The sequence below is a fragment of the Geotrypetes seraphini genome, chromosome 5 (genome assembly GCF_902459505.1).
Source record: "Geotrypetes seraphini chromosome 5, aGeoSer1.1, whole genome shotgun sequence".
In the NCBI taxonomy this organism is placed as follows: Eukaryota; Metazoa; Chordata; class Amphibia; order Gymnophiona; family Dermophiidae; genus Geotrypetes; species Geotrypetes seraphini.
The window spans coordinates 139,814,952-139,836,844 of NC_047088.1; the positions used below are offsets into that span (position 1 = coordinate 139,814,952).

General features: G+C 39.0%; 1 long non-coding RNA gene across 1 annotated transcript in view; it reads left to right on the plus strand.

The window, feature by feature from the left end:
* The window catches only part of LOC117361001, a 103,104-nt gene extending 81,539 nt beyond the window's left edge, over positions 1-21,565 (plus strand). The window contains exons 2-3 of the long non-coding RNA XR_004539569.1: positions 11,661-11,791; positions 21,327-21,565. This is a non-coding gene — a long non-coding RNA (uncharacterized LOC117361001). The remainder of the gene's footprint in view (positions 1-11,660; positions 11,792-21,326) is intronic.
* Positions 21,566-21,893: the final 328 nt, after the last annotated feature.

Consider the following 21,893-nt stretch of genomic DNA (forward strand, 5'->3'; position numbering starts at 1 on the left):
ATGGACTAAGAGGACCGGCGCATGATGTAGAAGTAGAGGGGACACTGGGAATCAGTGATCACAATATAATCTGCTTCGACCTGGACACGGGCGAAACATCGATCCAGAAAGACGGCTGTGGCACTGTACTTCTGAAAAGGGAATTACGAAGGGATGAGACTCATGGTGGGGAAGAAGATTAAGAAGAGGATAAGCAATGTAAAAATGCTAGAGCAAGCATGGTCCCTTTTTAAGGACACAGTCTCCGAGGTGCAAAATCTATATATACCGCTTATCAACAAGGAAGAACAAGGAACCGGCAGTGCTCACTGTAGCTATGAAGGAAGTGATCAGAAACAAGAAGACTTCGTTTAAGGAATAGAAAAGGTCAAAAATGGATGAAAACAGGAAAAAGCACAAACAGCATCAAAGCAGGTGCCATAAGAGACTACGAAGAAAAAATAGCCAAAGAGGCGAAAAACTTCAAGCTGTTCTTTTGATATATTAAGGGGAAAAGACCCAAGAAGGAAGCGGTGGGGCAGTTGGATGACCATGGAATAAAGGGAGTGCTAAAGGAGGACAACGCCATTGCTGACAAACTGAACACATTTTTTGCGTCTGTATTTACTGAAGAGGATATACACAACATACCAGAAGCTGACAGGCTATATACAGGAAATGAAGACAGGAAATTGACAGGGTTGATGGTCAGTCTAGAAGAGGTATGCAGGCAGACTGATAGGATTAAAAACGATAAATCCCCAGGACTGGATGGCATCCATCCGAGGCTAATCAAGGAACTGAGAGTGGCTATAGCTGAACTGCTTCAACTAATAGCCAAGCTGTTGATCAAATCGGGAAGGATTCTGGAAGACTGGAAAGTGGCGAATGTTATGCTGATTTTCAAGAAAGTTTCAAGAGAGATCCGGGAAACTATAGACCGGTGAGCCTGACCTCAGTACCGGGAAAGATGGTAGAGGCGCTGATAAAGGACCGCATCATTGATCACTTTGACGGACACAATCTGATGAGGACCAGCCAGCACGGCTTCAGAAAGGGAAGATCCAGCTTGACGAACTTGCTGCATTTTTTTGAGGGAGTAAACAGGCAGATAGACAAGGGCAAGCCGGTCGACATTGTATATCTGGATTTTCAGAAGGTGTTCGATAAGGTCCCACATGAACGACTACTTCGAAAAATTGCGAGCCATGAAATCAAGGGTGAAATACTCATATAGATAAAAAATCTGGTTGGCAGATAGGAAACAGAGTGTGGGTAAATGGACAATACTTGGACTGGAAAAGCATCACGAGTGAAGTGCCACAGGGTTTGGTGCTTGGACCCGTGCTCTTCAACATATTTATAAATGACCTGGAAATTGGTACAACGAGCAAGGTGATTAAATTTGTGGATGATACAAAGCTATTCAGAGTAGTGAAGACGCAGCAGGATTGCGAAGACCTGCAACGGGACATAAACACGCTTGAGAAATAAGCCTCAACATGGCAAATGAGTTTTAACATGGATAAGTGTAAGGTGATGCATGTCGGTAACAAAAATCTTATACACGAATACAAGATGTCTGGTGCGGTACTCGGATAGACCCCCAGGAAAGAGACTTGGGAGTACTGGTTGACAAGTCGATGAAGCTGTCTGCGCAATGTGTGGCAGCGGTGAAAAGTGCAAACAGAATGCTAGGAATGATTAAGAAGGGGATCACGAACAGATCAGAGAAGGTTATCATGCCGCTGTTCTGGGCCATGGTACGCCCCCACCTGGAATACTGCGTCCAGCACTGGTCACTATACATGAAGAAGGACACGGTACTACTCAAAAGGGTCCAGAGAAGAGTGACTAAAATGGTTAAGGGGCTGGAGAAGTTTCTGTACTGCAAGAGGTTAGAGAAATTGGGCCTCCTCTCCCTTGAAAAGAGGAGACTGAGAGGGGACATGATCGAAACATTCAAGATAATGAAGGGAATAGACTTAATAGATAGGCAGGTTGTTCACCCTCTCCAAGATAGGGAGAATGAGAGGGCACTCTCTAAAGTTAAAAGAGGATAGATTCTGTACAAACGTAAGGAAGTTCTTCTTTACCCAGAGAGTGGTGGAAAACTGTAATGCTCTTCCGGAGGTTGTTATAAGGAAAAACACCCTCCAGGAATTCAAGACAAAGTTAGACAAGTTCCTGCTAAGCCAGAACGTACACAGGTAGGGCTGGTCTTGGTTGAGCACTGGTCTTTGACCTAGGGGCCATCACGAGAGCGGACTGCTGGGCACAATGGACTACTGGTCTTACCCAGCAGCGGCAATTCTTATGTTCATATGTTTGAGCCTTTCTTCATAGGGAAGTCATCCCATTCCATTTATCATTTTTGTCACACTTCTCTGTACCTTTTCTAATTACACTACATCTTTTTTGAGATGTCAACCAGAACTGCACACAATATTTGAGGTGCAGCTGTACCATAGAGCAATACAAGGCCATTATAACATTTTCATCTTTGTTTTTCATTCCTTTCCTGATAATTCCTAACATTCTATTTGCTTTCTTATTCGCCAGGGTTTTCAATATATCCTCAGCTATGACACCTAGATCCTTTCCCTGGGCAGTGATTCCTAACTTGGAACCCTGCATCATGTAGGTATAGTTCAGGTTCCTCTTTCCCACATGCATCACTTTGCACTTGCTCACATTAAACATCATCTGCCATTCTGTAAATGACTTTTGCAACAGCACAACAGCCAGGCAGAAGAGTAATCCTTTCCGTTCCCATCATTTTCAGAAACAATTTTAATAAGGTATTAAAACACCCATACAGTATAAAATGAAGCTTATCAAGGGGCTTGTTTAGAAAGGTGTTTCTTACATTTTGTGCCTTAAGGCCATAAACCTTTGGCACAGAGGTTCAAGACATATGCTTAAGAAGGAGTCAGAGTGAGAGGAAGAAATGAGAAAGTGGAAATAGTATCTGGATGGTGGTGAGAAGGTGAAAGAATCAAAGGAGAGGGGAAGAGTGGAAGGAGGGAAGGAAGTAATAAGGGGTCAGAGTATCAATGGAGACATTCAAAGTCATTGAAGTTAGGTAGGGAAGGGATAAGAAAAATTAGTATGTCTCAAGGAAGGTGGTGAGAAAAGGGGAGAGTGGAGAGAGTAATGAAAGGAGAAAGAAGGGTGTCACAGCATCTGGAGGGAGGTTTTGAGAAGGTATTAGTGTGAAGGAATGGTGATAAGAAATGGTCATTATGGCAGCAAGGAGAAAAGGGGTCAGACTGGAGGAAAATGATGATAAAGAGTCAGAATGTCTGAATAAATGTGGTAAGAAGGGGAAGAGCAGAAGGATACACAAGTGAGTAGACTCCTTCAGCTGGCAGTTTTAATATACAGTATCAGCTTTTGAAAATGTACAACCCTGATAACTTTGTATCTTGCACAATATACAATAGAATAAAATGTATTTGTTTCTCCAGCATTTCATTGCAGGCAGAATTTGACTTCCCTGAGTTTCTATTTCAAATATGTGATCACTTATTCAATGTTTGAGGCTCTGCGTTCTATAGACATGACAGATGTTAGGTAATCTGCAAGAGATTAGTTTCTGTGTGAGGATCTTTAGCAGTTCTAACTTGTTTTGTGTAAGAAGTATATTCATATTGGTATTCTAAGGCGCTGCCTCTTATAAGTAAGGTTACTGCTATTTGAGTCCTGGACTTTAGTGCTGTTCTAGTTTGACAGATTTGTGTTATGCTTGGATGACTTTTTTTTGCTAGTAAAAAGTTTGAGTTGCTGTTACTGAGATGACTCTAGATATTGTATATTATGTATATTGTATTTCACTTATGAAGCATAAATTAATTTGGGTGGGGAGCTGAATTTCATAAATTTTATTTATTTCTATTATATCAAATTTTTGGGAAAAGTCATAGATGGGATTGTGGTAAGAGAACCTGTAAGCATGGTCAGATTTTTGTCCCTTTTAAAATTGTCCACCCTGTGCCTTTTAGTTTTAGTTTAGTTTTTTCCTAGACTTTCAACCTAAATATCAATCATTATAAAATAAAAAGAAAAGTGACTCAGTAGGTCATGCCATCAACCTTCCCCCCCCCCCCCCCCCCCCCCCCCATTACACACCAGCAAACTCAAACCCAAAAGCTGGTTTGCTCTTAAGAACATAATTGCCATACTGGGTCAGACTGAAGGTCCATCAAACCTAGTATCCTTTTTCTCAACAGTTACCAATCACAAGTACCTGGCAAGATCCCAATGAATTAAACAGATTCAATGTTGCTTATCCTAGGAATAAGCAGTGGATTTTTCCCCAAGCCATTTCAATAATGGTTTATGGACTTTTGTTTTAGGAAAGTATCCAAAAAATTTTAAACCCTGCTAAGCTAACTGATTTCACCACATTCTCTGGCAATGAATTCTAGAGTTTAATTACACATTCAGTGAAGGAATATTTTCTCTTTTAAATGTACTACTTAGCAACTTAATTGTATGTCCCTTAGTTTTAGTATTTTTGGAAAGAGTAAATCAAGCGTTTCATATCTACCTTTTCCACTTCACTCAGCCTTTTATAGACCTCTATCATATCTCCTATGAGCCATCTCTTCTCCAAGCTGAAGAGCCCCTGGTCTTTATTTTGATTTGCTTCTAAGATATAGTGGAAGAGTGGTGAGTTGTATCTAAGAACATAATAGTTGCCATACTGGGACAGACCAAAGGTCCATCAAGCCCAGTATCCTATTTCCAACAGTGGCCACCCCAGGTCACAAGTACCTGGCAAGATCCCAAGGAAAAAAACAGATTCTATGCTGCTTATTCTAGGAATAAGCAGTAGATGTCCTCAAGCCATTTTAATGGCTTATGAACTTCTTTTTTAGGAAATAATCCAAAATTTGGACTCCTTTTACGAAGGTGCATTAGGGCCTTAACGCGCGGAATAGTGCATGCTAAAATGACGCGTGCGCTAGCCGCTACCGCTTCCTCTTGAGCAGACGGTAGTTTTTCAGTAAGCGCACGCTAATCCGGTGCATGTGCTAAAAACGCTAGCACACCTTCGTAAAAAGAGCCCTTTGTTTAAACCCTGCTAAGCTAACTGTTTTCAATACATTCTCCAGCAACGAATTCCAGAGCTTAATTACCCATTGAATGAAGAAATATTTTCTTCATTTTGTTTTAAATTTATTACTTAGTAGTTTCATCGCATGCCCCTTTTTCCTATTATTTTTGGAAAGAGTAAATAAGCGATTCATATCTACTCATTCCATTTACTCTGCCTTCTCCTGCATCTAGTTCAACAGATGCAGGAGAAGGTAGAGTAGGTTGATTAGTATACTGTAAATACAAGGAATGAATCAAATGAAAGGGAACAAGCAGATCTGTCAAATAGGAAGGCCAGAAAAAAATGGCCTTGTAAACTAAGTGATGAATCATAAAGTGGATTTGTTTTTTTTTTTTAATCTTTATTCATTTCAAAACTTAAAATCAAGTATAATAATAACATACATCAATTAAACTTTCAAATACACTTGAAATCTTACAAATATTCCTCATAATAAAAATAATATCCCCCTCCCTAAACCAATTATCAAAATAAATTATCTGGTCGGGAAAGGGGGAGTCGGAGGTAAATGTAAAAGCGCATATAGCATTTATGCTTCCTGTTTCCGGGGTGGTCAGCTGACCAGAGAAAGAAAACCATGAGGAGTTCTTCAAAATTTAAAAGCATACATGGCAGAAGTACATAAAGTGGATTTGAAAAATATAATAGCAAGCCAACGTGACACAAAATGGGGTAATATAGTCATCTTCTGGTCCCTGTCAACAATCTGGCAAATTCTCTGCCAGCCCCATATCTCTCATCAATCTTCCTTGAGTCACCATCACGTATGCCTGTGATAAAAAATTTGTGTTAGTGCAGGTTAGCATAATCTAAGGCAGTGGTACACTTTAGTAAATCTAGTTTTTAAGGAAGGATGAATGGATGGAATGATTCCTAAAAAATAAAGAAATCTTATAGCTAGAATGAATCACACTGGAAAATGATTTTTTAATGAACTGGTCTAAAGTGAAAATATACTTAATTTGAAAAGGTATCCACAGGGGTATTTGGTGGATGTGAGTAATTAATCCTTCTTTGCTTAAAAAGCTATGCTTCATTCAGGAGAGACGATTACGAACATAATAAGTGCTAATTGTTCAATCCTCATTTCAAACCATAAACCAAGAACTTGTTTCTTTGATGAATGCTGACAAATTGAATTGGTTTATTGGCAGATTAAAGGGGCTGTTCAGTTGTAATGAGCTGATGGGATGCTGCAATCAGGGCACTATCAAATAATTCTTCCCCATGTGAATTAAGACAAATGGCCTTTGAGGAGCACATCAGCTAGTGTGTTTTTTCCAGCCTGGGTTAAAGAAAGAGAAGTGCTGAGTATCTTGGAGAAGAAATTATACATATTATACATATTATTATTATTTATATATAACCCGCTATACCTTAACAATTCAGAGCATTTTCCAACAAAAAGAATCTGCCAGACGCAGATGAAATACAAATAGAATTATATAACATGCATGGTTGGATTTCTTTAGTCAAAATTGTCATACGAAAGAGATTTCACAGGTTTCCTTAAATATTTGGTAAGGGGAAAAATTCATAAAAGAGGTTTCTCAAACAAATTTGTCATACAAATAAGATTTCACAGATTTCTTAAACATTTGATAAGACAATGAATTCATAAATAGGGCGCTTAAGGTTTTGCTCCAAACACTAGCCTGGTAAGCTAAAGTTTTGTCCAGGAATCTTTTTGCAGTACATCCTTTTAGTGTAGGAAAAGAGGATAGAGAAATTCTCCGCATGGGTCAAAGATTTGCAGAGAATACGAAGTGGTTGACAAGATAAATGGGAGCAAGTCCTGCTAGTCCTGGAAGCGAAGGGAATAACGGGGTACAGATAGAGGTTTACCTCACAGGACACTGAGCAAATAGGGTATGGACTTTTTAGGTTAGGTAGGGAACATTTTCAGGTCATGGACCTGGAGGGCCGCCGCGGGAGCGGACTGCCGGGTGCGATGGACCCCTGGTCTGACCCGGCAGAGGCAATGCTTATGTTCTTATGATTTGTAGCACAAACATACAAGTTTAAAAATGATTCTGGCCTCCATTGGTAGCAAGTGTAATTTCTTGTAGTCTGGGGTAACATGATCTGAGTTTTTCAACTCAAATATCAAACATACTGCAGTATTTTGAATGATCCTAAATAAGGGCTCCTTTTACGAAGGTGTGCTAAGCATTTTAGCGCATGCACCGGATTAGTGCGCGCTATAGTGCGCGCTACCTGAAAATCTACCACTTGCTCAAAAGAAGGCAGTAGCGGCTAGTGCATGCGGCAGTTTAGTGCGCGCTATTCTGCACGTTAAGGCCCTAGCATGGCTTTGTAAAAGGAGCCCTAAATGATGTTACAGTAGCCTAATGTGCTCAGTACCAAAGATTGCACCAACAATCTGAAGGATGAAAAATCAAAATAAAGTTATAATGTACGTAATTTCCAAAGAGTATAGTAACATTTTTAAATCAAGATGTCGGTATGGGTTTCAAAAGTTAAAAATCGGTCTAATGTAACGCCTAGAGTTCGTTCCATTTATCATAAGAGAAGATTCTGTGATTTTGTTTGATGGACTTGCAAGGAATATATTTGTTTTTTCTGAATTTAGTTTAAGTTTGAAATCTTTGGTCCATTTTTAAATGAGATTGAATATAGATATTATATAATCCTTTGTATCTAATGAGAGTGTGATAAAAGGAACAACGATTGTGATGTCATCAGCATAAATATATGTTTGTAAGTTCAGTTTGGATAGTTCTCTTCCCAGAGAGGCCATATAAAGGTTAAAGAGGGAAGGAGACAGTGGCGACCCCTGTGGAACACCACAGGAGTTAGTCCAGTTTTTTTGGAGTATACTTCCTCACTAAAAACTTGTGAATGGTCAGGTCTTTCCTATTGGAGTTTTTTGGAGTATACTTCCTCACTAAAAACTTGTGAATGGTCAGGCCTTCCCTATTGAAGATTCCATAAAAATTCTGGGAGTGACTCTGGACAGACACCTTACACTAAATGTACACATGGATTTATTGGTTAGGAAATGCTTCTCGATATTATGGAAACTCAGAACCATCAGAAAATATTTTGACGCAGTATCATTCCGCTTATTGGTTCAATCTTCCATTCTAGGCATACTTGACTACTGTAACATCATTTATTTGGGAACCTTCAAAAAAAACCTCCAAAGACTCTGAGTCATTCAAAATTCGGCAGTTTGACTGATTTTTGGGTTGAGAAAATGGGAACACATTAGTCCCTAATATCAAAAACTTCACTGGCTGCCCCTGGATGCACGAGTTTTGTTTAAATTTTTTTGCCTTTGTTATAAATCAATTTTTGGCCTGGCCCTGGTTTCTCAATTTAATCTGGACAGTTCTATTAGGACCAAACGCAGAATTTATATGTTCACCTATCCATCTTTAAAGGACTGCTGCTATAAAAGATTCCTGGGCAGAACTCTTGCCTCCCAGGCAGGTAAATGGAACGACTGGCTGGGTAACATTATCATACATTCCTCATCCTACTTCAATTTTAGAGACTCAATAAAAACAAATTTGTTTAATCGATTGTAACCTAAGAATCTTAGAGTGTATCACTTCTCCCAACCTGTACCTTATATTCAATGACTTTGTATTGTAACCACTTCGCTGATTGTCCAGCACCTCTTGTTGTAAACCGCCTCGAACTATCAGGGCTTTGGCGGTATATAAAAAATAAAATTATTATTATTATTATTTTTTAGAAAACTCTTGAACCAATTCAGAACCTGACCAGAAATTCCTATGGTGTCTAAGCTTTCAAGCAAGATGTCATGATTAACCAAATCGAATGCACTGCTTAGATTGAATTGTAAGATCAGTGTATTCTTTCAGACAGTGAATAATTGAAGGATATAGTTTACCATAGAAACTAAGACATTTTCAGTGCTATAGTTTGATCGAAAGCCTGATTGAAATTCATGTAAGATATCAAATTTTTCCATGTACTTCATCAAAGCAGCATTCACCAGGCCCTCAATAAGTTTAGTGAAGAATGGAATATTAGCTATAGGTCTCTAATTGTCTATTGCTGAGATGGATTCCTTATAGTTTTTAACAATAGGAATAATAATAATGTGACCTAGTTCTTCTGGGAAGTTTCCATTACACATTAAATGAGAAATCCATTCAAAAAGTTTAACCTTAAAGGAGATAGGGGCCATTTTCAAAATAGCTGGAGAGCAGTTATCTAACCTACAATGAGAGTACTTATTATAGAGAGTGAATAATAATTGCCAATTGGGGATATCAAAATGGTTCCAATTCATATTAGCTGGTATTACTTTGTCCGGCAGTAGGGTATTTATAGGAGTTTGGTTGCTAGAAGGTCCTTGAAAAGGTAGTCTTAAATTGTGAATTTTGGTCCTAAAATAAGAGGCTAAGTTCTCTGATGTAGGCATGTTGATGAAAGATGAACGTTTCAGATGGTCGATATCAAATATGATGATCATCCTAAGAAATAGACTGCAACATAAAACCTAAAATAACACCAGAAAATGAAGGATGATATAGAAGATTATAGATTATGTATATGTATCAAGTGGGACACACACTTTATGAAATTGAATTTGAGAATTCATGTAAAACTGCACTTCAGAACTTTTGGCCACTATAAGGATAACAAAGGCCAACAAAAAACTTTTTTTCTTCATGACTTGTTTTTTTTTTTAACTGTTCCTGGGGTTATTTAGGGTGCTGATTCAGAAAATTGCATTGGATAGACCGCATCAGCTCTAGTTTCTTAGATATGGTTGAATTTATTACTTTTTTTTACCGTTATTTAAAAGAGCCAAACATGAACATTGGTCAAAAAAAGATTGGTCTCCGAAGGAATATATGGTGTTGGAGGACAAAATGTAATAAATGAACCTTTGGTAGCACGAGACAGAATCATACTGTCACCACTACATATACAGCTAGGCCTGATGAAGCAATTTGTAAAGGCTATGAATAAAGATGGTTCATGCTTTGAATATATAGTGCATATGCTACCTGGATTTACCATGGACAAACTTAAGGCAGGAATTTTCGATGGTCCACAGATCAGACTACTTATAAATGACCCACATTTCATAGCATCAATGAATGAATTTGAATCATGTGTCTGTTCTTCATTTGTTCTTGTTGTGAAAAACTTTATTGGCAACAAGAAGGCAGACAATGATAAAAAATACCTGTTGGATTTTTACCACTGTATTTTTTATCATTGTACTTTTTTCGTTGAATTTTCATGTTTTTATGTCAGTGTATAATATATTATCTCCAGAACATCTGTATCCACAGTTTTTTGTTTTTGTTTTCATCGGTGGATTGTTTTCTCTGTGGATCATTGGGTCTCTCCATTTTTCTTTGTTGTGCTGCAAATATAGCCAGAAGCAGGTCTAACATTTGAGGCATCAAAATGAGTGTTAGCGATGTAATTTTATAACTGGGCTCCTAAGCTAACAAAGCACATAGGCACTTATGATATATGTTCTGCCTCCGGCAGCCATGCACTAGTTTATAGTACAGCCCTAAGATGTGTTTAATGTATTCTGTCTCCCCATGGGACTTCATGCTGCAGCCGTTAGGTTGCTTTTTTAGCGAGAAAAATCAATTTTAGCAGCCGTTAGGTTGCTTTTTTAGCGAGAAAAATCAATTTTAGCTAATTTACAAGTCTGAATAGTTTAAGCTGCCTTTGATATATCAAATAGTGCAATTATCTGACTGGCCATTAGTGTGTAAGGCATTGTGTGAAATGTAGTTTCATACATACTGCAGCCACCCCTGCTTACTATACAAGTTGTTTCTAGTGGTCTTTCTCCTAAGACCCCTCCTTTTTTTCTTTCATCTAAGCTGACCTCCTCCTTTTTTTCTTTCTTCTAAGCTTGGGTCTTTGTCTTACTTTAGTACATCCAGGTCACTTTTACAACCTTTACTCTGATGGGTCTGGAAAGGTATGACCTTTGCTCTGTTACTTGTTGCCAAGCTCTGTCCCTATTGGTTTCTCCCTTGCCCCTAGCTTTCTGGGATTCTTTTGTCTCAACCCTAGTCACTGAAGGTGCACAGGAAAACAAAATCTTGCGAAACCACAAAAAAGTGCATAAAAAACAAAAAAGATGACCGAGCAGATCAAAATTGCTCCTGCAGGCTTGCTAGTAGAAGAAATAACTGACTGGGGGAAGCAGAGAACAGGGAGAAGGAGGAGGTATTGAAAACAGTGATCAGTATCTTCTGCAATGGACTCGTGGAAGCGGATGCAAGACCCATGGTTCAGCATACCATCCCTATTGCACTGGAAATTTTAAATATGGCTTTGATCATGTTTGAGCAGTATAATGCTAGTATGTTGGGTGTAGTAGGGTCTATGTTTGTATTTATAGTGGAGCAGTCCATTAAATTTGTTATTTTTAATAATTTCCATAGGTCTGGTTTACCCTCCCCAATCATATGTGAGAAAATTTTGTGTTTATGCTGTTTAATTTGGTTGTTATATTGTGCAAATAGTTTCCTCCATTTCTCTCTAAGTAGTTGATTTTTTTTTTTACTTCCTCCAGGCCCACATGCACAGGGAGGGCTGGGCAGCACATGGACAGAGTTGCAGGCTGGAGCAAATGAGAGAGGGAGCAGTTCTTGTCACCAAAGGACCTTTGCAGCTGGTGGGTCTTGGGGATCCCCAGAAACTCAGGTACTAATACGTTTGCGGAGGGTGGTGATGGGGGGATGTGACAACCACATGTACCCATCCAGTTTGCCCAGTGGCTCAACCAAAATTTGAGGTCTGGCAATGCCTCTGCCACTTGTAGCAGTCTGACAGTTGCCTTTTTATTTTCTATTGCTCTGCTGCAATGGAGATAACATTGGATAATGGCTTTGGCAGATCCTTTGCCTCATTTATCAGTCCTCAAGATAACTTATCACATTGTTTGCCATGAGGGCAAAGTAACTCAGTGATGTCAAGATGCTCATTATACATTTCCAGACCAGAAACAATCAAAGCAAGCCCAGCATATAAATATCAAAACAAATAAAGATTTTTTTCAAAGAAAGAGAAGGTTGATAGTGCTCTAATTTTCTCTCTTATTGACTAACAGAGCATTAGGGTTAAAGTGAAAAAAATTACAGATAGTCATTTTCAAAGGCATTTCCCCATGTAAAACATGGGTTTAAGGGCATGAACAGAGCTTTTGAAATTTGCTCAACATATGCAAAGTATTCCTAGGGACAAGGTTGTAATAGAGAAGGCATGGCATACTTTTGGATTTCTATGTTTGCAAAGAAATAGTGCTCACACAAACAGCAAGTGAAAACCTTTATACATATATGTTTTGTTTGAAAGTTCCCCCATTTGTCACTCCATTTGAGGGTAAAAAGGAGGCTGTGGTGAATAGCAATTCTGAAAGATTGGAAGAAGGCTACAAATGAAAAATCTGAGTTTTGACAAAATTGTTCAAGAAGATGAATAGAGGCAAATTAGCTACTAGCAAATGTATGAAGGATTAGAGGGGGTAGATAGGCTCCAAAGCATGGACTGCATTTTCAAGTTTATTATAATATGCATGCCCTTAATAGTGGGCTTTTTTCAATTCATGCCAATAATGTTGTTTCTTCATGCCAATAATGTTGTTTCTTCATGCATCCCATGAAAGAATTAGCACCTCTCAGCACCTAAAAAATTTAGAGTATATTAGAGTTGCCTCTACATATACTGCTTATGTTATGTTTCATTAAACTTGATATTCTGTTTTAGCTTATTTTTGATACATTATGCAAGCACCAGGAGAGATGGATGTTGATAACACAGATTCTACCCCCTCTACCTTCCAGGTAGACAGGACAGCTTGGAGAGGTCCTTATTAATCCTTATATTCTAGGGACTATAGAAGTACCAAAGCTCCAGAGACTACTTAAAAATCAGCTGAGTATAGAAAGAAGAGGAAACTCCACCAGCCCATTTTCTATTGCAATACATGAAAACTTTGATGCTAACATTCAAAATGATTGGGGGTACCATGCACAATTACCTCTCCCTGGACACAATGAAGGAGCTTGCTCAGTATTGGAGATGCTCAGCACCCACATGCACCCACAGAACTGGCTTCTGTCTATAGTAGAATAAATGTCAAACTTTCTGCAGCTTTATAGAGAACATTCTGAGACTACTTAAGAGATACCAAAGAGCAAATATGCAGTATAATTCCCTTTCCTATTAGAATAGGACTCTTTATTTTTTTATTTTATTTTTACTATTTGTCCATTTGTTACAAATTTAACAAATTAAGAAACATACGAGTCTCGGTTTACAAAAGAAAGGTACCATATAACAAGAAATTAAATTCTTCAAAATCATATGCTAGAAACAAAACCTAAGAGGACAAAGTAAACTTTCCTAAGAAAGAATAAGGAAAAAGGAGAAATTCTTTACATTTCTTTCAATTGGAGCAGGCTGACTCTTAATTCTTCATTTATCTTCACCTTTTTCCTCCACTTCCACATTAGTTACCGTATCCTTCCCTATCATAGGAAACAGAGAGTGGGGGTAAATGGACAATACTCGAACTGGAAGAGCATCACCAGTGGGGCGCCGCAGAGCTCGGTGCTTGGACGCAAGCTCTTCAACATCTTTATAAATGATCTAGACATTGGTACGACAAGTGAGGTGATTAAATTTGCGGACAATACGAAGTTATTCAGAGTAGTGAAGACACAGGGGGATTGCGAAGATCCGCAACGTGACATAATCAGGCTCGAGGAATGGGCATCAACATGGCAGATGAGGTTCAATGTGGATAAATATACAGTGATGCATGTAGGTAACAAAAATCTCATGCACGAATACAGGATGTCCGGGGCGGTACTTGGAGAAACCTCCCAGGGAGTTATGATCAACAAGTCAATGAAGCCGTCCACACAATGTGTGGCGGTAGCGAAAAGGATGAACAAAATGCTAGGAATGATAAAGAAGGGGAGAAGGTTATCATGCCGCTGTACTGGGCCATTGTGCATCCTCACCTGGAGTACTGCGTTCAGCACTGATCACCGTACATGAAGAAGGACATGGTACTACTCGAAAGTGTCCAGAGAAGAGCGACTATAATGGTTAAGGGGCTGGAGGAGTTGCCGTACAGTGAAAGTTTAGAGAAACTGGGCCTTTTCTCCCTCGATCAGAGGAGATTGAGAGGGGACATGATCAAAACATTCAAGGTACTGAAGGGAATAGACTTAGTAGATAAGGACAGGTTGTTCACCCTCTCCAAGGTAGGGAGAATGAGAGGGCACTCTCTAAAATTGAAAGGGGATAGATTCTGTACGAATGTAAGGAAGTTCTTCTTCACTAAGAGAGTGGTAGAAAACGGGAACGCTCTTCCAGAGTCTGTCGTAGGGGAAAACACCCTCCAGGGATTCAAGACAAAAGAGAGTTATCTGATGTTATTTATATTCTATTGAATTGTAGATGTGTTTCTTTTTGCTGTTTTATATGTATTTCTCAAAATTCAATAAAAATATTTTCCAAAACAGAAAAGAAAATATGTTTCTTTACCCCCTGCATAATGCTGAAAATGTGTGTACAATCCTTGCAATCATATTGACTCCCTGCATACCTTCAAGGCAATTCAGTTAATATTCCACTTCAGGTAAAGCTTCAATAAAACTATTACAATTTTTGAAAAATGTTTGTTTATAGAAGTGTTATAGGTTCAATTCATTAGTGCTACAATAAGTAAGGAATCTCATGTTTTTCAATGTCTCCTGCCTGAACTGTTTGTGCTGAATGATATCACGTCTTGGCCTGAGAGTCACCTATACCATTTGCCACTTCTCCTTTTGACCTCTATATTAATGTGATGAAATAATCACCACCACCTTTCCAAAATGTGTCCTTCAGAGTTATCTATAAACTGCAATTATGTAGTGTAGAACTGCAGATTCCATTAAAAAAATATTTTGGTTTTGTTTTAATTTGATTGGTTGGGCAGGCTCAGAAGGTCTGTCGACCCAACCAATCAAAATTAAATAAAACAATAACAACAACAAAAAGTATTTTAGGGGATTCTCTTAAAATGCTGAATCCCCTGATGGCATTACAAAGAGGAAGGAGACAGAATGCTGTTCTGCATGGGATTTGGGGCAATTTTTTGGTTTATTTTTGGCCTGCATGTGATTGGTCAGCCTTTAGAGGATTCATTACCAATGAATTCCCTGCCAGCAGGACACTCAGGTTGGAGGTAGGAAGCAGGAGCCTGGAGCCACAGCTGCATTGGTTCATCCTTCAGGAGATTCAGCCTAAGCATGGTGGTGGTCTTGATGTAATATAAAACAAGAGAAAGAGAATAGAAACCCCACATATGATCTGTTGGCTTGTTTTTCCAATTCTTTATTCATTTTTTTTTAAAAGTCAACACAAAGTGCAACAGATTAACAAACAATTGGTACAATAGACAACACTTACAACTATCAAATAATAAGATAAATACATACTACCCCTTCCCCTCCCTCCCACCCACCCTGGATGTGTATGACACTCTTTCAGAAATCAAACGGTAATACTAATGATCAGTTCTTATAAAATTTCGCTAACAGACCCCAAATCTCTTTGAATTTATTATAGTGTCCCAATTGTATCAAATTCATTCGCTCAAACTTATAAAATTAGCACAAGGTTTCCCACCAAAAATTATGGTTTATTCTATCCCAATTTTTCCAGTTTTTCGTAATTAGCTGCATAGCAACTCCTGTCATGATAAGAAGTAACCTATTCTTATTTGCGTTGATTGGACTCTTGGGTATTAAGAGTTCCAAATAACACTATGGGGTTCTTTTACAAAGCCGCGCTAGTGGTTTTATCACATGCACCAGACTAATGCACGCTATAGAGCACGCTAGCTGGAAATCTACCACCTGCTCAAAAGGAGGCAGTAGCAGCTAGCGCGTAGGGCAATTTAGTGCATGCTATTCCGTGCATTAAGGCCCTAGCATGGTTTTGTAAAAGGAGCCCCATATCACATGACAGTGACATTCAAAACTTCCAATATCGTATTGATTTTACCCCATATGGATCTCCAGAACTTAAGTATCAAGGGACAATAGAACAGCAGATGATCCAGTGTCCCTATATCAAGATGATAGTGCTAGCATCTAATAGACTTAGAACTATCTAACTTTTGCAAATGAACAGGGGGTCCAAAAAATTCTATACAACAGAAAAAATCAAGTCTGTCTCATAGATGCTGATGCTATACATCTCATCCTCCAAGTCCAAATCCGTGGCCATTGAGTAGCAGAAATCTGCTTTGTCTCAATGCTCCAAATGTCTTTAAGACTAGTTTTAGGTTTTTTATTCAAATATTCAGATATTAATTTTTATCACTTGACAGCCTGGTGCCCTGCAAATCCACCTGAAAACATAGGCCCAGTAAGCTATACTGATTTTTTTAAGTTGCACCATTCAGGGAACCCCTTCTGAATGGCCTGTTTTAACTGCAAAACCACTCAACCCAGCAGTATAAATAACTAAATCACAAAAAATATATGCAATACCACTTATTCAAAACAGTACACATCAGTGTTACTAGCCCTTAAACTTTCAGGCTTTTTTTAGGGCCTCAGAATCAGAGCCTACGCACAGCTGTTAGATCACAGACTGAGATGATCCACGTAGTGTTACCACTCCTGCTCCAATCATTGGCCCGCTTATAGTTGCTTTTTTTGTTTTTATAAAACTTATTGTTTAAACCCTTCACCAAACAGTTCTGTAAATAAGTAAGTGTTTCTTCAAAAACACTTAATATTCTTCAGCACTATTCCATGATAATAATGTGCACTTGTTTCTAGTATTTGAAAAAAATAGACCAAAAACTTATCTCATTTCTAGCAGTCTTCACTGTTGGAGTATCTTTGGACACTTAATGTCATATCAAAATGCCTGTCTGCCGACGCGGCCAGCGTTTCGTGGGAACTGTATTCATCCGCTGCGTCAGGGCCACCAAGGCATTACCAATCAGAGGCTCACTAAAAATGAAATACATCGTTAAAACATTCACACTCCAAAACCAAACACAAATAATTTTCTCAGAGCACCACTCACATCAACTCATTCAGTCGTAATTTTCAAACCGTGTCAAGATGGCAACAACATCTTATTTATAACACTCATACAACGTCATGGCGCATCCACAACGTGACTACGTCATAATTAATTACTCACTCACTTCAAACAGAAATATCCACTAATAGAAATGTTGCCATTCAAGAGTTCTATTTAAGCCATTTGGATATAATGTATCTAGCCTATTAATCCAGCGCTGCTCTCGTTGTGCAAGGTAACGTCTGAAATCACCCCCTCTTTTTCCCGGGTAAATCACTTCCAATATTAGAACTCTCAATGACAAAAAATCGTGATCCCTTTCTATGCAATGTTTAGCCAGAGGAGCCCCAACTACCTTATTTTTAACATTACTTTTATGTTCTGTAAGCCTAATATTCAATTTTCTTGATGTCTGTCCCACATAAATTAAATCACAGGGGCATCTTATGATGTCTTTCAATCAGAAGTATGTCTCAAGATATATTCTTTCTTATCCTTAGGTACGATAAAACTTTTCTAGATCAATCTTATTTTGAAAAACATCCACAGGATATATGTCTGTCTGTCTTTCTTTCTGTCTCTCTCCCTACCCTTGTCTCTTTCTTTCTGTCTCTCTCCTTCCCACTGTCTTTCTTTCTGTCTGTCTCTCTCCCTGTCCCTGTGTCTTTCTTCCTTTCTTTCTGTCTCCCTCCCGCTGTCTATCTTTCTTTCTTTCTTTCTTCCTCCCTCCAACTGTCTGTCTGTCTTTTTTTCTATCTGTCTCTCTCTCTCTGCCCCCTATGCTGCAGCAACATTTCCCTCCCTCCACTTCCCTGTGCAGTAGTCGTAGCAGCATTCCCTCCCCTCCACTTCTCTGTGCAGCAGCAGCAGTATTTCCCTCCCCTCCATGTCCCTGTGCAACAGCAGCAGCATTTCCCCTCCCCCCTACCCTTCCCGCAGTCTGGCCGGCTCCCTTAGTCCCTTGTCAGAGTTATTTTTAAGTTTAAAGGTGCCGCGGTGGCTCCTCTCACGATCCCCGCATGCATCAGAAGCCTTCTCTGACACAGGTGTGGCTCGTGAGAGCTGCGGTGGCAGCTTTTAACTTAAAAATAAACTTTGGGCGTGGAGTGTAAGGGAGCCAGAAAGACCACACAACATTATCTTGGTGTCTGCGAGTGTGGGGCCGTTGTAAGCACGCATGCGCATTCCTGCCGGCCACGGACCTATGGATCACGCAGGTAGGAGTGCACATGCGCACTTAGCGTTTTATTATTATAGATGGTAGGGCATAGTAGTATCAGTGATGGTTAATCTTGTTGCTTAGACAGTAGTATGTAGACTGGGGCTATTTCATAGAAGATTAGAGAAAGAGGTGAGTTTTTATTGCCTTCCGGAAGTTCAGTAGTCCTTCTAGTGATCTGATGTGAGGTGGCAGTTAGTTCCAGAGGCATGGTAGGTAGTGTGAGCAGGATTTTTTCCAGACATTCTTAAGGTGCAGAGAGCATCCTGAAGGTGTGCATAGTCTTTTTTCTTCTTGTGAGTGAAGTTGCTGGTTTAGGATGTAAGGTGGTAGTTTGGAGGCCATAAAGGTTGCTACCATGTTGTGAAAGTCTTTGAAGGCCATTACAAGGCCCATAGAATACACATCATTCATTGATAGGTAGTTAGTGAGCTGCACACAATGCTGGGGAGATTGGGTCGCATATGTGAAGGTTTTTTAGGAGGCGGGTGGCGGCATTTTGTACTCGTAGTCAATGAAGATTTTTTGAAGTGAGACCATTTAGTAGTGTGTTGCAGTAGTCCATGGATTTTATTTATGAATATATTATAGGGATATTGTCGTCTTGAGCCTGTATAGGTATGTGCAACTCACAAATGGAAGATTAGATTAGATTAGATATTTTTTCCTGCTGTTTGAGAAGCCTAATGGTTGGAGCACCAGGCTGAGAACTAAGGAAGCCCAATTGAAATCCCTCTAAAGCTTTTTGTGCTCTTGGGTAAATGACGTAACCCTCCATTGAGTCAGATACAGACTTAGGTGCATATTTATCAAAGTGCGCTAAATACATAGCATAGAATTTCATTCACACTAACCATAAGCGCATTAAAACAGCCTGTGCAAGAAAAATCTGGTGCTAACTGCTTAGAATAGGACTAGGCAGGGTATGGGCAGAGACTGAGTGGGGACTGCATATTGCAGTCAGCATGTGGTATATGTGCTGTCAATGTGCAGTTACTGTGGGTTCACCTAACTCTACCTCAATAGGTGGCTGCGAGCATCTGCACTCATAGCACCTGAAAGTAAGGAGCGAGAGAATGCCTGTATGAAAACTGCAAAGGGAATGCTGACATGCCCCCAAAAGTTACTGCAGAGCATTTTCACTAAGGCACTTTGCTTTTGACTGTTGACACACAAGTAAATATGCCCTCCAGAATGTAAGACCTCCAAGTCCAGGAAAGAACCTGCTACTCAACAGAAAGGAGTGAGCTAAATTCAAAATCTGTTCCATATAATTATTCATAAATCATGTAGCCTACTGCCACCTAAATATTAATAAATAATATTGCACTTTGGCCAGCATTTCTAAATGTCAAGTATTAAATAGCTGCCACTCCGTATAAACTGGAAACAACTTTACTTAATCTTCTGAATGGGTGCTACAAATGATATCATTCACAATGAAGCCCAGTACTCTTTTCTTTGACTCAAAGGTCAAAAATGACCTTTGGACATTTGAACAGAGAGCATCCTTCTAAAACACAATTATGGCACTCTTCAGCAAATAATCCCAGGTTAGCTGAGTTCAAGATATTTGAATCCTATTCAGAACAAGCCTTCGTGGCACTGGGAACAATTAGTATTCTACTCTGTCAAAATAAGCGAAATTAGATACGAAAGTAGAAAGGTAAAACGTACAACATGTACCGAGTTCCTCTGAAACTGGTATTTAGTACTAAAAACACCTCATCATTGTGTGATGCTGTGTGTGCAGTACGGATCCAGTTATGCTGGTCTATTCTGACTTGGCTATAGAACTGCATAACTCTTCTTGCCCAGCCCAGTGATATAATCAAACCCTCATTTAGAGGCCTACTCAACATTTTAAATTTTCTAACAGGCTTCCAGTTTGTTAATAGCAGAGAACCTCCTTGCAGTGACATTAGAATGAGAGACATTCTTGCATGAGATCAGAAATTTTCGTCATTTGTTAAGGATATCAAGGGAACTGAAATATTGATCACTGAAAAATTTGATCCTCATTTGTGAAGAATAGAGCAACATAGCAGTTCGTTTACTACTGGGAAAGGGTCCTGCACACAACTAATTGAACAAAGGGGATAAAAGTAAATGGTTGTCTTCATTCAATTACTCATTCATAAAGAGCTTGTAAATCAACTTCCTTGATGTGAACAATACAGAGCAATGGAAGACATCGGTTAGGACTGGTGGGTGTGCTTTAGATTAGAGCACAGCAGCACTAAACTCTACACATATTGGAAAAAACATCCTATCTCTTTTTTCCAGCAGCATACCAAATCATTCACATTACAATACTTGACAGTAGGAAGCACTTAAATCCAAAATGAAGCAGAGGAGATACAGTGCCTCACCTATATTACAGCCTGGGTTGGAAATACTAAAGCATGGAAAAAGCATTCTGAAAGCAGCTCTACTAAAGTGTACAGATGCAGGCATATAATACTTGCACCTTTTCTCTTAAAAAATGTTCAGCTTCCAGGTTCTCATCTATGGGATCAATTTATTCAGCGGTTCCTACCAGACTCGTAAGTCCTGCTCACCAGGTCTATACTCAGATTTTAATCGGCACTATCTGGATAATGCCACAGCAAATCTAGACCATCTCAGGAATATCCAGGTAGTACAGGGCAGTCAAGAGGCAGAGAATAGGTGCAGTTGGCATTTACCCTCTTAGGCTGTCCTAATTGTAACCAGTTATTTATCCAGGTACCAGTCTGAATATTACCAATAGCCAAATATATAGCGCTGTCAGATATTCTGTGCTGGCTGATATCTGTATACTGGTGCTGAATATCCAGATATTAAAAAAAAAGAAGAAAAGAACTCGCAGCATACTGGGGGCGGTTGTAGTATTGAAGCCAATAATCTAGCAATTGTTTGCACTTGATTAACTTACAGGGAGAGGCAGCGACTCTAAACAATCCCCCGAGGAAGAACCGTTTTGGAATGAAACGCCAATACCAGCAGGCATTGGGAGTTTGTATCCAACATACCAGTATTGGTGGTGGCTGGTTGCACCCAAGATAAGTGATGCCTTTTTCCTAAAAGTGTTCACTAAATAAATACGATTGTCTGGCGTGTTCTGCCTTCGCCATATATATTGAACTATTTAGAATAAGTTTTTTTGTACTAAGTTTCAGCACTTGTGAATAATTGATTTAAGGGATTGGTAGGACTTGAGCATAAATGATTATAATACTCAATTCAGGTTGCGGACCTGGAATGATATATAGATCTTAGGAGGTCCTATAATCTGATCATCCAGTATGTTATGATATATTCACCTCCAATCCCAAGTGATATATACAGTTTTGATGGAAACTTCATAAAATTAAAATAAAAAGACTTTTTGATAGTTTTGCAAGAATTTGTTTGAAATGTAGTAAATGTAGTAGCTAGTTTTAGCACTTAAAAGGAATATTTGTATAGTTGTGCTATACAAATTTAATTTTGAACATCGTGTTA